The 17,065-nt window shown below is 42.7% G+C and overlaps 1 protein-coding gene and 1 pseudogene across 2 annotated transcripts in view; both read right to left on the bottom strand.

Annotated features, from left to right (window-relative positions):
• Window positions 1-17,065, bottom strand: part of SYNPR (synaptoporin) — a 287,678-nt gene that overhangs the window by 69,927 nt on the left and 200,686 nt on the right. The gene's annotated exons all lie outside the window — the stretch shown is intronic.
• LOC309828646 (TM2 domain-containing protein 2-like) lies at window positions 47-688 on the bottom strand (annotated as a pseudogene). Its single transcript has one exon. The product of its transcript is annotated as a TM2 domain-containing protein 2-like (transcript).

Genomic DNA, 17,065 nt, shown 5'->3' with positions numbered 1-17,065 from the left:
GTGAATTCAGGAGACTTGCCTCTCTGGGCCACGGCAGCAACTCTTTTTAGTAAACTGTGCACTAATTGCTGCTGTCACTTGGCGTCAGCCCTCCAGTAATAAGCAAAATAAGGTCAACAAACTACCAAATCCCAAGTCCTCCAAGTGTCAAGAGCTTCCCTACTGCTGTGTCAGCGTGTACCAGACAGAAACGATCTACTCCAAAACACCCCAGGAAGAAGGAGTAGAGCAAAGTGCTTAGGAAGTACTGTCCAGTACACTTTATACAAGGTTTATTCTCTCGTAGGAAGGTCCTAGGACTGGCACATTCGATTCCGTCCAGGGCGCGGCACTGGACGGAGGTGTGCTCCACACCACTGTAGGCCTGGCCACCGAACTTGAGACAGCCATAACCAAGTTCCTGGGAAGCCGTTGCATTTCCAACATGGTCCGCTGGGTCTTCACACTATAAATTCATCGGGTAGGTAAGAGCAAGGGATGACTGGAGAGTGGGGTCGCCATAGCCCCAGCTCACAGAGCAGGTGGCGCCCTCCGAGTGGGTAGTGCCAGCGGATGTGGGCTCGGGCTCAGCGGTAGTGTTGTGCCAGTGGCTCCGAGAGACACAATGCAGCAGAAGGAGATTCCCCATCAGCAAAGCCTCCTGGCCGCAGAGAAGTAACTCACTCACCAGGCAACCACCCAGCACCATCTTCCCAGGCCCAGTGGCGGAGACCCGGCCTCAACAGCAAACCCCGGCCAGCACTGCTGACCCAAGCCCCGCCTGGTCAGGCCTCTCCAAGCAGCCCCCCATAGATATTTTTTTTCACTGTGCCCTGTGAGCTCATTTCCATATATTATTTGCTGTTATTCTGCCTGGTGTTCCCTCTGTCCAGAATGCCTCGGTTTGGCCCCCATTTCTGCCTATTGAAATCTTACCCGTTCTTCAAGGTCCCATGCAAATTTCTCCTCTTCAGAGAAGGGTTTCCTGATTACCTCCAGAGAAACAAATGCTACCCTTCTGTGGTCTCTTTGGACCTTTCCTGTAGCATTGATCACATTTTGATTTCTACTGTCATAGGGCCCATGGCTATCTCCGAGGTTCACCTTTGAAAATGGGATTGGATGCTATATCTCACTTACCCCCCAGTCACACTGAGCTCATAGCTGATGTTCAGCAAATGCCAGATGAATTGTACCTCAACACTGTAAGAGACTGCAGTTGCAGGTAGGCCAAGTTTATCATTCAGCATCCTGATTTGGATGACTAGATGATATTCCCCTTACTTCTAGGCTTGTGCTTCTTTCTTTGTTTGCCGATCTGCTTCTAGACCAGTGTTTCCCAAATGCCGGTCATTTGCATCACTCTCGTGAGTCATATCACATCTGTGGATCACTTATGCCTCCACTTACTTAATATCTTTCTTTAAATTGATTCCTCTTTTCCTGACGCTAACTCATTTAAAAAGTAGACCAGGGCTTCCCTGGTGGCGCAGTGGTTGGGAGTCCGCCTGCCGATGCAGGGGACATGGGTTCGTGCCCCGGTCTGGGAAGATCCCGCATGCCGCGGAGCGGCTGGGCCCGTGAGCCATGGCCGCTGAGCCTGCGTGTCCGGAGCCTGTTCTCCGCAGCGGGAGAGGCCGCAACAGTGAGAGGCCCGCATACCGCAAAAAAAAAAAAAAAAGTAGACCATTTACCTCGAATTAAAAGTCTAGTATCACTTGCCTTTAATAGAAAATAAATATACGTATGAATACAATCAGAATAAAACCTTATTGAATTCATTCATATGACAAACATTTATTGTGCATTCACTCTGTACTGGGCACTGTGCTAGGAGCTGGGATACAGCAGTGAACAAGTCCCAGCTCTTTGGGCTTACACTCTATCAGGGAAAATGGAAAATGAACCACCCAACAGGAAATATACCACAATAAAAGCTATAAGGCAAGTGAAGCAGAGCAAAGAGATGGAGAGGAAGTAGGGCACTATTTAGATAAAGAGGTCAGGAAGGGCCTCTCTGAGGAGGTGATATTTGAGCAGAGACCGGGAAGAGCAAATCAGGCAACTATATGGAAGCAGAGGGTTAAAGAGCCCAGGGAAGAGCAGACATCATAGTCCCGAGAAGGGAATCGCTCTTGGTGGTATCTCAAGGCCTCTGTGGAGGCGGATTTTATCTCAAGTCCTGGAGGAGGGGAGTGCGGCTGCAGGGTACTGAGGGAGGGAAGAGCACCAGGAAATGAGGTCAGAGACAGAAGCAAGAACAACAGCATGTCAAGCCTCACGGACTAAGGCAATGACTGATTCATAAAGGGACGGAGATTCTAGAACATGCCACTGCACTCTGGGAAATAACGCCTTTCGTTCAGTGAAGATCTGAGGGAAGTCTCCTTCGGCCTCCTAACTGGAACATCGTTCTTGGTTCATGACCAAACCCTGCAGTCAGCAGTCTTGTCTCCAAGAGATGGGAGCATTTCCGGGGACCCAAAGGGTTCATTGCCTTCTCTCTGGTTCCCTACACTCTTCATCCCTTTTGGACAGTGCCAGGCGCACAGGAGACACACCTTTATCCTCGGTGGAAGGAAGGAAACGTGTATTGCTTCTGCCTTCCGGATTGTGTCTCTTTGCTGTGGATCCTGCTACTGACCCCGCCCTGCCAGAGCGAGCAGGGAAGGGAAGTATCATCAGGAAAGGCCACTGCCCTTGACTTCTCCTTCTAAAGCAGAGGTTCTCAGTGAGGGCTGTCCACCAAAACCATGTGGAGAGTTTTGTCAAGATACTGATACTGCCTGGGTCTCAGCTGCAGAGGTTTGGGCTTAACTGGTCTGGTGTAAGACCTGGGCATCTGTGGTTTCAAAAGGTCCACGGGTGATTCTAATGTGCTTCAGGTTGAGAACCACTGCTTCAAGGGAAGTAAGCATTTTCACCTCCATTTTCACAGAAGGAGAAATCAAGAATTTCAATTTTCTAGGCTTGCATAAAAACTAGTATTTTGAAGTGATATAGATACATGGGTGGGCAGGGAATAGGAACACACTAGATGTGAGACTCCCTGTGCCAGGCATAGAATATTAAACAAGACTGTATGTAAAGTGCTTTGAAACAAACATGTATTTTGTTATAGTCAGTGACTGCAAAGATCTGTGAAAAGTGTTCAGATCAGAGGGAACAGCAAGTGCAAAGGCCCTGAGGCAGTATTGTATTGGAGGAATTGTGGAACAGGGGAGAATGGTAAGAAATGAAGTCAGAGATGCTAATTTGATTCATTCCCTATTTATTACCCCAGCAAATGAGGTCTTTTTTCTTTATAAAAATTAACCTCCTGCATAAAGTCTCTTTATCATATGCTACTCTCCAGATACATTCTGCATAGCTGGAATGTCCTTCACCCTTTCTGGTTTACCATATCCTAGTCTAGATTCTCTATGTCCTTCAAAGTTCTATTCAGTTGCCACCACCTTCAGGAAGCCTTCCGTGATCATTCCAGATGGATGCAATCTCTCTCCTCTGTAAAGCACCACAGCCTATTCCTTTACCCTTCTAATGGACAGTAGCTCTCTTTGTCTTATTTATCTCTCCAGCCTGTTATGTACCCCTTACCCCCTGCCCCACTCGAAAGACTAGGTCCAGGTCTGAGCTCTCTGGAAGTTCCTTTCTCTTTGCTTAGTGCTAGCCCTGCATTATACACAAAAGTAGGGCTCAAAAACATTTACTGAAGGGTTAGCTATGTGCCTTCAATTCTCTTCAACAAGAACAGCAATCCAAACAACCTAAGCACATCTACACAGTAATTAAAGCAACAAACAAAACTGTATTGGCTCTTGGACTCTGAGTGCATTCTTGACTTTCCAACAATGGTTTCTGATCATTCACCTTTGAAAGAACATATTGCAATTGAAACGAAACATATCAACCCAGACAGTTTCAGAAAAGCCAAGTCATTTGTTCACTAAGAAGGATCACGGTAGCCAGGAATGAAGACCACAAGGAAATGAAATGCTATCAGTTTCATCTATTTGAATAGTCACTTGGGAGTAGTGCAGAAAACAGAAGGTGGCGAGATGAAAAAAAGAGAACAGATAAAAAGCATTGTTGATATAGACAGTGGGTTGCCTTGCTGTGGTCAGTGGCGTGTGACTTTCTGTGGCCAACCTGATTTCTCCCACGCCTATGGATTCTCCCAGAAGGATTCCCTTTATGGTCAGGGACCCTAGTATTCAACGATTGACAAAACCAGTCTTGTTTAACCCAACCACTACTCTGAAGAATGGTCAGCATCGTCCCTTTATTACAAATGCTGAAATTGACCTGTGGCACTTGGAGGCACAATGGCCTTGGGAGTGAGGGTTCCAGCCTTGGGGCTGAATAGCTTGGGTCCCATTTCCAGCTCTGCCCACTTGCTGTGTGATCCTGAGCAATATTCAATGGTAATAGTAATAATTCCTTCTTCATAGAGTTGTTTTGAGGGTGGGCCGAGTCCACATATGTAAAACACTTAGGACAGGAGCACAGATACAGGTGGCATTCAGTACATGTTAACTCAGTATTCAGAGAGGCTAGGTCACTTGTCCGAGGCTGGCAGGTGGTAGGGCTATGATTTGAATTTAGGTGTGTCTAAAGGGAAATACTTAGTAGTGATGGGCTACTGCAAATGGAGTTAGCAATACACTTGAAAGTAGAGAATTGCTCTAATTTTGCTCCCATGCTCACTTGAGCATCACTGAATGGCCAGGGCATTTCCTTAGTACCTTCCTTTTCTTGTTTGTCCACGTTAGAGCCCTTTGCTGAGCAAGCAGGCCTCCAGGCCTGGGACACAGCTAGAGTCCTCCATAAACAAGGTTGTGTGTGCAAGGTGAAGTGGTGTGTCTGTTCCCTCCTCCAGATATTTTGAATGAAGATTCAGGAATTTCAAGGTGTGGGCATTCCAGACATTATAGAATAATATAGGTGAGATAAAACTTATCAATCAAAGATGAAGGTATGTCTCCTGATAAGTTTCCATCCTTCCATATCCCCTGTTCCATTTCTCTCATATAGAGAAGGAGGATGGACTTAGTGGGATAGGACATGGGTGATTCTTTGAGTTACCTGTAATCTGGGACTTTGAGGTTGATGAAATACATGCCACATGGTTCACAGAACCTCCGAAGATTCTGAAAGACCCTGGGATCACTGCTGCACTTGTGAAATCATATTGTTTGCAGCCCTCCCTCCTCAATCTGCATCATGACATCATTCCTTTCAGTGTATGTGCATATTGTCACTCTTGCCACATTGCACTGTGCTCATTCATTTCCCTATTTGTCTTCTTTTCTACATTATGAGTGCTCAAGGGCACAGAATGTATCCAGCATACAGCAATGATTAGAATCTCCGGCTTTGGCGTCGGGTATTCCCAGCTAGAGCCCTCTCCCTTCTGACCGTGTTCAGATAAATGAAAATGTGTCTACAACCTCTATGTTTGGGGGTAATTTTAACCTGGAATAGATTGGTGCCCCCAAAGTTGCAAAATATGATGTGAATGTGCACGTTTCTATGGAGAATTCAAAGCTTGATCAGATTCTCAAATTGGGTGGGGGGAGGAAGGAACAAGGTTCCAAAAGAAGTGAAGAATTTCTCCTGTAATTAAATAAATTAAGTTTATGAAGTAACTCTGGGTTCTTCACAGTACTTCTTTTCTATAATAAAGAAAAAGGGATGCTATATCCTTGATGTCTACATTAGGAGAGGCAATTTTTACATCCCTTTAATGCTTTTCCAGTACAGATTCACTTAGTGTATGATTTTTTTCTGTTTCTTAAAATATCTTTTCCTCCATGATCATCCACTGAGATCAAACTCAGGTTTGATCTCACCCTACTAAGCACCTGAAAGCACATGAACTCATTTAACCATTAGGATGATTCTCCAAGTAAACCTTACTATCCCCATTATACGGAAAAGGAAAATGAGACTTAGAGGTAAGATCAGTTCCAAAGCTTTCAATCTGTGCTGATAACCCCTATGCTATACTGTCCTCATCTTTGCTAGAGTCCTCAGTTTATGGATACAAGCTTGTCTAGTTCACTGTTTGGTTCCTAAACCATCTTCGGCTAGAGATGTCAGAATTCTCCTTAAGCATTCAGTCAATACATATGTAGAAAGATCACTCTAAAGCCCACAGTTTATTTTTCCTTTGACTCAGGACGTTAACATCCTCCAACAAGTAGTTCTTGCTTTGATAAACAGACTTTGCAAGGTAGGTTAAATGACATCCCATATATAACACTATTCAAAGCCTTCATGAATTTATATTACATTTTTTAGGCAAAGAGAAAAAAGAATAATACATCAAGGATTCTAGTGAAAACATGACCTACAAGTAAAACAAGAGAAATGTTGCTTTCTAACACTTGGAAAGCCAACCAAATTGATGTTTAAAGAGAAAGAAAAAATTGACAGAACATAGAGCTAAGTGAGAGGCAGACTCTTCATGGCTTTTGGAACTCTGTTCTGAGTAGTTAAACTACAAAACTGAGTTATAGAGGGGAGTAAAGACCATGGTCTTTGGCATCAGGTAGAGATGGATTTGAATCTAGTTCAACTACAAAATGAAGGTGAAGCTTCACTATCTTATAAGATTGTTAAGAGAAAACAATGTCAGCACTGTATAGGTGGTCACTAAGCATTAATATTCCTTCTTCCTTTACAATTTCTCTTCTGATTTGGCATAAAACCAGTGTAACTGTTTCCAGTCGGCGGTTCTTTAAACATGAATTTGCCTCTGATACAACTGATGTCCTAGGGATACAGGACCTTGCTGATGAGTCATGAGGAGCCCTGGACCGTTCTTTAGAACCATTCTAAGAATCCAAGTGATATTTCCAAAGCATGTTCATCCAGAAAGAAGACCAATCCAGCGTTAGATGTCTAAGCTAAGGAAAGACCAGGAAAGAGACACTCTGACATGGGGTGTCCTTTTCTAACCCACCCAAGATGGGCAGCTTGAGTTAGTACCACTTTCTGGGTGTCTTTCTAAATAGCCAATACTTACGAAACTTTTATATCCTTTGAACAGCAAATCTAATTTCAGAAATTTTTGTTGAAGAAATAATTTTTAAAAAAACTATGCTGGCTATGTATAAAGGATGCTGATTGCAGCATTGTTTATTTTAGTCCAATTAATTGCTGGACTAGTTGTTGATTGGAAACCAACTAATTGTTCACCTGTGGGAACTGGTTAAATAAGTTGTGGCCCATCTGTATAAGAGGGGGGCCTGTGGTCATGATGATGAGAAGAATATGTAATTTAAATGTTCACAGTGCATTAAGTTTAAGCATAAGTTAGAAAACTTATGCTTATGTTCAGGTTGACCCTATTTTGTGTGTGAAAATAGATTAATATGACGATAGTATATACTATATACACAAAATTTGGAAGATGAAAACACATGTCATATGTCTTCTCAACTGTGTGTTTTTCTGAATTATCCAAATTCTCTACAACAATTTTTTGTTGGTTTGGTAATAAAAACAGAAGTGATTTAAAAAATCTCTAAGACTGTGATCATTCACAATACACATTCTAGTGTCTCAATCTTCCCTTTTCGTTTTCCCAGGCCAAAAGCACATGGATATGCCTCCATTTCTGCTAACAGGCAACCTGGGAAAAAGAACTCAACTATATTTCCATTCTTCCATTTAAGGAAACATTGTGTTCATTATTCATACCCAGATGACTAAGAGACAGAAAAGAATGAGAGGGAAGAAGGAGAATACGGTGATGCGAGGCTTCAAGATAATAATTAGAACCATCCCACTTAGCACTGGGACAGCACCTCACATCTTCAAAGCTGTATCAGATGTTATCTAATTAAGCAAAGCGAGGAGGAATGACAAGAGTGGAGGATTTAATCTAAGAAGCACGAGGGGTAGTGTATATATGTCCATGCCACTCTCTCGGGCCTTTGGATACTGAGAGGCAGTAACAAGAGGGGCCAAGTGAGAAATTCAGTGCAAAGTCTGAGATATCAGAAGTTCACAGAGGTTTTGAGGGTTGAAAGCAAAAATCATAAATGGAAAAGATAGACAAGGGGGGAAAAAGGAATGATGAAACTAGTAGAAAGCTGCTGGAAAATTTAACACCACCATATTGTTTCTAGAACCCCACATCATTAATCCATTTAATTATGCCTTGTAAATATTTGAATGCAGAACGATTCCTGCGACCCTGCGACTCAGATAATTCCAAAAGCCTTAAACATTGGGCCTGCCAATCAGAATTACTGACGACATTTATCTCTGTTACAGGGAAAACATTAAACACACATCACAGACCCATGTTCTTGGGGGAAGCTTTAGAGCACTGCTGGCTCCTGCCCCATGACCCAATTTAAATGCACTGAGAAAACAAGCACATCAGAGGCTATCAAAAGAGCAAGTCATCCTAAAAGCACAAGGTTATTCATCAGGAGTTCTAGGAAATGTTGAAATAGAAAAATCTCATTTGGGACTCTGCAGTTCTTGGTTGGTCCAATTCTTATTTTTTTAAAAATAAATTTATTATATTTATTTTTGGCTGTGTTGGGTCTTCATTGCTGCACGCGGGCATTCTCTAGTTGCTGGAGCAGGGGCTACTCTTTGCTGTGGTGCGTGGGCTTCTCATTGCAGTGCCTTCTCTTGTTGTGGAGCATGGGCTCTAGGCTCATGGGCTTCGGTAGTTGTGGCTCGTGGGCTCAGTAGTTGTGGCTCGCGGGCTCTAGAGCGCAGGCTCAATAGTTGTGGCGCACGGGCTTAGTTGCTCCGCGGCATGTGGGATCTTCCCAGACCAGGGATCAAACTCGTGTCCCCTGCATTGGCAGGTGGATTCTTAACCACTGTGCCACCAGGGAAGCCCCCCAATTCTTATTAACACTGGTTTACATTCTCACTCAATTACTGGTCCCCAGTGGCTTTATCCTACAATAAATATCAATTATTCCAATTTAATAAGATCTGTGATCTGTTCCCTTGAAGTTCTATCCAGGGTAGGAAGACGAGAGGTAGATTTTGCAATGGGCCTTGATGAGGGGAGGAAAATCCAGAAGAGGGAGCGGCAGAAGCCAAGGCCATGTGTGTGCTGAAAAGCCGAAAGCCAAAGGCAGGCATTATACTATGGTCCAGCAGTTACCATAAGCAGAGATTTCTTAGAGTTTTGCTCCATTTTCCATGATTTTCCATGACTTACTCTGTCTCCTTCAGCATGTTTAAGGACAGGCAGTGATACACTACACATCCCCAAAACAGGCATCTCAACATCTGCTCTTTTTTTTTTCCCCTCAAAACTTTCAAGCCTGCAGTTAAAATACAGCTGCCAATTATCAAGTATGAGCTTCCTGGCCCAACGGTAATTCACACATGTCAGAAGTCGGATGAGAAAAAGTCCAATGCAGTAAAATACGTGTGTACTGTGATTATACCTGTATGCGTTATTGCCTTTTTTTTTTGGTTTTGTTTTTAGTGCTTTACTGATCAAAAAGAATCAGATTCCTAGCTCTCAGCTTGGGATACTGTTCACTGCATTTCAATATTTGACTTGAAACAGTGAGGGTGGTGAGAGTGGAGGCATGGCCAGCTTGTGTCATCGTAGTGGATACCAAGCACGTTCTGAGCATTTTCAGCTGTTTGTGAATTAAATATAAAGGGCTTAATGCCCTACACGGCATTGATCGAAAGGGGGCATTCAAAGGTCTCCACTGGTCATATCATGGTCTACTTTATCTGTCTTTTTTCCTCCTTCCCCCTGCTTCCTTCCTCCCTCCCTCCCTCCCTTCCTTCCTTCCTTCCCTCCTTCCTTTGTCTATCTATTCATTCCTCTTATGCACAACCACTAAAAATCTATGATGCTATAGATCACCAGAGAGGATTCTGCATAAGCCTTCACTTTGCTTTGCCACTCATTTAACACTGGGTCTGCCTCTCTTCCATATATCCACTGGGAGCTGACTCTGAGGTATAAACTAATTTCATCATTTGTTTAAACAAAATGGCACTAGAAGATAAAAATCACAAAGCACATTCACAGAAATGGACACTGAAATGACTCCTGTGTGCTATATGGCTTTTGGGATCTGACCTAACATTCCTCTGTCTTCCCAGATGATTGACAGCTGGCCACTAGCCAAACGAAGGAGGGCAGGAGAACCAGTTGCTTTCACAACCTGTGTTTTAGTTTCCTAGGGCTGCCATAACAAATTGCCATTAACTGGGTGGCTTAAAATAACAGAAATTTATTCTGTCACAATTCTGAGGGCCAGAAATCAGAAGTCAGGTGTCAGCAGGGCTGTTTCCTTCTAGAGGCTCTGGGGGAGAGTCTATACCATGTCTCTCCCCTAGCTTCTGGTGGCTGTTGGTAATTCTTAGCATTCCTTGGCTTTTAGAGGCATCATTTCAATCTCAGCCTCCATCTTCACATGGCCTTCCCCTGTGTCTCTGTGTGCTCTCTTTTTGTGCACTTATAAGGACACTTGTCATTGGATTTAGGGCCCACCCTAAATCTAGAATGATCTCATCTCAAGACCCTTAACTTAATTACATCTGCAACGACCTTGTTTCCAAATAAGGTCACATTCACAAGTACTGAGGGTTCAGACTTGCACATATTTGTGGGGGGGGGGGCACCATTCAATCCACTACGCCTATCCTTGTTCTATTCTCCATTGCACCCTCACATTACCAGTGTTGAGAAAAAAATCAAAAGCAAGTCCTATGACGTGCACAGAGATATATCGAAGGACACAACGTTCAGTCTTCTTTGGAAGCAAAGATTGGAAACATCCTAAATGTCCATCAACAGGAAACACGGTTGAATGAGTTTGGTTCATCTACCCAATGGAATACCAGGCAGCTACTAAAAAGAACAAAGTAGGATTTTTATAAATTGAAATGAAAATACCCCCAAAATATGTTGTAAAGAGAATTAAGCAAATTATAGAACAAAATATATGTCACAAACCCATTCTAAAAAGCAAACTATGAACAACAAACCCACACAATCCTCCTTTGGGGGAAATGCTCTGTTCCCATGCCAGTTATGTGATTCTGAGGAGAAGGGCTGCCAATCACACCTCTTGATCCCCTTTCCCTGCCATAAAGAGTAATCAGATCTAGACAATTAGAGTACCTGATGCTGTTGACCATGGTGACAGGGATGGAGGTTGGCTGAAAACCAAGGTAGGCTAGTCAGAAGCCTTGCAAGGATTTTTAAAACTTTTTATTTTGAGGAGAAAAAGTCTCTTGCCTTTTGGGCCCTATATTAGGTCTCTCCAGCTGCTAGAACAAATTAGCACAAACTCAGTGGCTTAAAAGAACAGAAAATGTATTATCTTATGATTATGTAGATCAGAAATATGACGCAAGTCTCAAAGTGTCAGTAGAGCTGTGCTCCCTTCTGGAGGATCCGAGGCGGGCCGGGGGGGATCCATTTCCTTGCCTTTTCCAGCTTCCAGAGGCATCCACTTCCGTGGCTCACAGCCCCACTCTTCCATCTTCAAAGGTCAGTTGATGAACAACTTTAATTCCATCTGCAGTTTTAATTCTCCTTTGCCATGTTAAGACAACATATTTACAGGTTCTGGGGATTAGGATGTCCACATTTTTGCAGGGAGATGGGGCATCATTTTGTCTTGAATCTAGAGCAAATCTGGGTCTGCAGATAGCTATCCTCCCCAACACCTGGAGAAAGCTAAGTGAGGGGGGAAAATGAGGCAGACGCACAGAAAGAGGACACGCTGAGAGAGAGAGAGATGAGAGAAAGAAAGACTAGCCTGTTGGACACCCTGGATCTGGCCATTCTTGAAGCTAATTCACCTCAATTAAGTATGATTATGTAAGCCAAGAGATTTCTCCTATTTCTCAAAAATTTTTTGAATTGGGCTGGTCTCATTTACACTTTAAAGAGTCCTAATTACTCGTGTGTGTGTGTGTTTGTGTGTGTGTGTGTTAATCATATATGTTTATATATGTCTAGAAAAATAGCAGAGAATAGAATTGAAGTGGTTGGTATGTGGTAGCTTTTATTTTTTTTGGCCGCGCTGCACGGCATGCAGGATCCTAGTTCCCTGACCAGCGACTGAACCCATGCCCTCTGCAGTGGAAGCGCAGTCTTAACCACTGGACTGCCAGGGAAGTCCCAGGAGCTTTCATTTTTCACTTAATATATCTGTATTATTTGAATATTGTACAATGGGCATCTATTACTTTTGTGATTTTAAAAATGAAGTAAAAATACGAGACTGTAACATAAAAAGTAAGTTCCTCCAGGGCTCCAAGGCCTAGTTAAAGAGCAAAATCCTCATAAGTTTCTCTTTCATCTGGTGCTTTTAAACAGTACCTGAGTCCATTCGAGAGCCCATAATTACAAGTTATTTCTTAGGCCCTGATAATATACTTTATCCTTTAAGAAAAGCTATTTAGATGGGACCACAGATGATAAAAGGGCTATGCTCAGGGCGCAAACAAAGAACTTACTGGCTCACTTTTGGAGGCCTGACGTGTCCCTGCCCAGGTCCACATGGCAGGCCTTGAAAACACAAGTCTGTCCTAGTTCTCTTTCTTGCCTCCTTGGACTATAAATACGTGTATTATATGTATCCAAGTAAAAAGAAAAGGAGCAGAAACAAATGCCTGCATTCCCCTTAGCAAAACAAAGGGACCAAAGCAGCCTCTATGCCAGCTGCATTAAAAAATGGGAACAGAATAGTTTGTTAAAATGTCACAATTAAGAGATCTGAAGAATTCTCCTGCTGGACCCAGCACAGTGGGAGTTAGTATGCTGGATCCAAATTCCCTGGTCTTCTTGTTACAAAGTCTGATAGACAGAGAACCCTACACGCAGGGGGGCAGTTCAGTGTCCCTTCCCTAGAAGAGACCCTCTGAGCACCCCAGCCAGTGAGCAGACGCATCAGGATTCAAATCTGGGCCTTTCTGGCACCAGGATCTACGGTTCTCAATACCCAGTGGGCAGAAGAATCACTTAGGAACCTTATGAAACACACAGATTCTCAGGCTCCATCTTCCAAAGATCTGGAATCTAGAGATCTGGGGCTAGGTCCAAGACTCTCCATTCCAACAGGCACCTCACATAACCGGATGCAGGAAACACACACACACAACATAGGACAAATTCCCTCTCTCTCTCTCTCTTTCTTTTTCTTTCTGTTGCACCTCTTTCCTTTTAACTTCTTTAAGGTATCTCAGACTGTGAAAAGCAGAGGTTGCAGGATTCCTTGTACACATTTCTGACAGCCACTCTTTTCTCACATCCCAGAGCAGAAAGAACTGCGATTGGAAGGTATTTCAATGAGTAACTATTATTGACCAAAAGTTTAAAAAAACAATGAATCTCATACTCCATCACAAGGAGAGTAAACAAAATTCACAAACCTCTAGAGAGAAGAAATCAATTTTTCAAATATGTTAAATTCACCAGGCTGTAGGTAATTATTCAAATTTCAGGGCAAGAAAGAATCAAACCCCATTGATCAAACCTTTCTGGACTCATGTCAAGAAATTGCAGGGCTCCCCTGGTGGCGCAGTGGTTGAGAGTCCGCCTGCCCATGCAGGGGACATGGGTTCGTGCCCCGGTCCGGGAAGATCCCACATGCCGCGGTTAGGCTGGGCCTGTGAGCCATGGCCACTGAGCCTGCGCGTCCGGAGCCTGTGCTCTGCAACGGGAGAGGCCACAACAGTGACAGACCCGCGTACCACAAAAATAAAAAAAAAAAAGAAATTGCAGTGGGCTGCATAATTTCAAAACCCTCCGTTTTCTGCTGAGATATCCTAGTCCTTATAAGACAGCTCCTCCATATTTCTGCTTCGGTTAGCTGGAGGGCTGGCTGTTCAGAATGCTATCACCTCCTTTAAACCAGATGTTGAAAATTGCAGTCAGGGCCTTCCCTGGTGGCGCAGTGGTTAAGAGTCCGCCTGCTGATTCAGGGGACACGGGTTCGTGCCCCGGTCCGGGAAGATCCCACATGCTGCAGAGAGGCTGGGCCCGTGAGCCACGGCCGCTGAGCCTGCGCGTCCAGAGCCTGTGCTCCGCAACGGGAGAGGCCACAACAGCGAGAGGCCCGCGTACCGCAAAAAAAAAGAAAAAAAAAGAAAATGGTAGTTAGGTGCTGCCCTCTATGATGGAGCTGCACTTGACCTTATTAAGTACTAAATAAGTCAAAGCAAAATATTGTTTTTACTTTCGCATTATTCCTTCCATTCAAAATTGTCTGTTGAAATTAAAGAATGGAAAGTACCAGAATGAAGCCATAGGTGATCTGGGTTTGATTTTAGGTCTTGCCTCTTTTAGCTTTCCTACCCCCAGCATATCTGAGTCACCTTACTCAGCTCTGTGCCCCTCACACCCTCACTTCATAGCACTTACTATCTTCTAATTACTGTATAATTTACTTATTTACTATAGCTACTGTTTATGTCAATCGCTCCCTCAAGAATGGAAGCTCCAGGAAGTTGGAAATTTTTGTCAGTTTTGTGCATAGCATAATGTCTGGAACATATAAATGCTCATAAGTGAGGAAAGGAAGGAGGAGTCTATAGTAGGAAAGAACAAAACACTCATGGGAAGCAGTAGAAATAATAAAAGATGCAAACAGAATGTGTCTTGATGGTGATAGATGTGTGTTGTTCAACATGGTAGCCACTAGCCACATGAGTCTATTGAGAACTGGAGAGGCAGCTAGTCTGAATTGAGGCTGGCTCTTGAAGACTTAGAGTGAGAAAGAATATAAAAGATCTCAGTAATTTTCTATATTGATTATATGTTGAAATGATAATATTTTTGATATACTGAGTTGACTTACTAAAATTAATCTCACCAATCATTTTTTTGCTTTAACTTGCTCCTAGAAAATTTAAAATGACATATGTGACTCATATTCACGGCTCACACTATATTTCTATAGGTTAGTGTGATGCTGGAGTTTCTGAATCCCATCATTCCCTTTTCTTTATTTTTCTGCTATGTTTATTTTTTAAACTAATTTTAGACTGATAGAAAATTTGCAAAAAATAGCATAAAGAGTTCATGTATATCCTTCCTCCACTTTCCCCTAATGTTAATATCTGAATATTTTTAACTAAACTATAGACCTTATTCAAATTTCAACTGTTTTCCTCTTAATGCCCCTTTTCTGTTCCAGGACACGATCCAGGATTCCACATTGCATTAATTATTATGCCTCTTTAGTCTCCTTCAATTGGTGACAGTTCCTAGTTTCTCCCGGTCTTATGACTGTGGCACTTCTGATAATTACCAGTCAACTATTTCACAGAATCCCTCATTCTGGGTTTGCCTGCTTTTTCCTCATGATTAGATTGAAGCTATGCATTTGTACCAAGAAGGCCACAGAAGCGATTTTGTGATCACAGTGCATCTTATCATGGGGTCCATGATGTCAATGCTATCTTATTGCTGGTGATGTTAACCTTGGTTAAGGTGGTGTCTGCTGGGCTTCTCCACTGTGAAGTTTGGTATTTTGTAATTTATAAATGTCTTTTATAAGTATCTTAGGAGAGATATTTGAAATTATGCAAATATCCAGGTCCTCCTCAAACTTTCCTGGACTGCTTTTAGCATCTGTCAGTGAGGATCCCATCATTTCTGAGGTGGTTCTTCTTAGACCTGAGTGACAGTGGCTGTTTCTCCATTCCTCTTGCACTGTGGTGTTTTTATACCCTGTCCACTTCATCATCGATGGCACCTGCCTGGCACTACTGCTATTTCAGCTTGCAGCCTCCTTGAAATGGGCCCATTATCTATGAAGCCAAGGATCTCACAGCCCAGTGCTCGTGAACTGCCAACAGAGTATCTTCCTTAGAATCTCAGTCATTGCACGTGATTCTCTTAAACATTAAATGGGTTCTACAACAGCAACTCCTAATACAAATCCCAGTCCTCTCTTATTCTTGGGAGATGTTTATTTACTGCCTCAGAAGAGCTCAAGTTCACCCATGTTGTCTTATCCTCCCTATCTTGGTCACTATTTAGATCCTGTACTTGCTCTTCAGAGAGTAGGGGAAGGGAGGAAGCAAAGCTGTAAAGCCTAGTGCTTTTTCACGGGTGAGGTGTTGGGGCATAAGACTGGGACCTTCACTCATTAGTAAATTTTGTCTGGCCATATACTTATGAACTGTCTATTTACAATCAAGGAAAGTGGAGCACGATTAAGACACACCTCCAATTTATAATCTGCTAATTACTTGACCACCAAGATAAAATTACAGGAGACATCCTTGACCCCTTCTTCCCGCTCCATGTGCATTTGACCAACGTTTCTGTCACATCAGACACTTAATAGTCCTTAGATCTTTATCCACCTCTCTCAGCATCGCCACTAAGTCAGGCCAGCAGAGTTAGTACTCAATATAACACACTGATTAAGGAATGGACAACATAGATTTGAGTGTGTTAACCCATAGAACATCATTTCCATCCCCATCAAAGACAGATCCATAAAATGGAAAGTGTATGGGTCTGAGGCAGCATGGAAGCTTTTAATTTTTATTTTTAAATGATCCTTTTAAGAGATATAGCTCTTCTTTTGCAGCTGGAATGAAAATTCACTAATACCTAACTCAAGATTTCCAAAGTATGTTCTGGGGAAGTCTAGTTATGTGATGTTAATAGATGTTATATTTTAAAACAAGGTTCTATGATCAAATGAGTTAGGGAGATGCTGGGTTAACAGAGATAAACAGATGTACACAGTGTACTATTCCAATGTGCACTGTGAAGGGGGCCAGTAAATGGTGTTTCTCAACATTTTAATTTTTCCCCCAGTCTTTCATTATTATTTATTTATTTTTCTAGCATTATTGAGATATAATTGATACATAACATTGTGTAAATTTAAGATGTACAGCGTGATGATTTGATACAGGTATATATTGCAAAATGATTAGCACAATAACGTTAGTTAACACCTCCATCACCTCACATAATTACCTTTTTGTGTGTGTGTGGTGAGAATATTTAAGATCTTAGCAACTTTGAAGTATAGAATGCAGTACTGTTGACTATGGTCACCATGCTGTCCATTAGATCCCCAGAACCCGCTCATCT

Source organism: Grampus griseus (genome assembly GCF_964374135.1).
Source record: "Grampus griseus genome assembly, chromosome: 10".
NCBI classification, from domain to species: Eukaryota; Metazoa; Chordata; class Mammalia; order Artiodactyla; family Delphinidae; genus Grampus; species Grampus griseus.
Note: the sequence above shows the minus strand (reverse complement) of the source record. Positions and strands in the feature narration are given on the sequence as shown.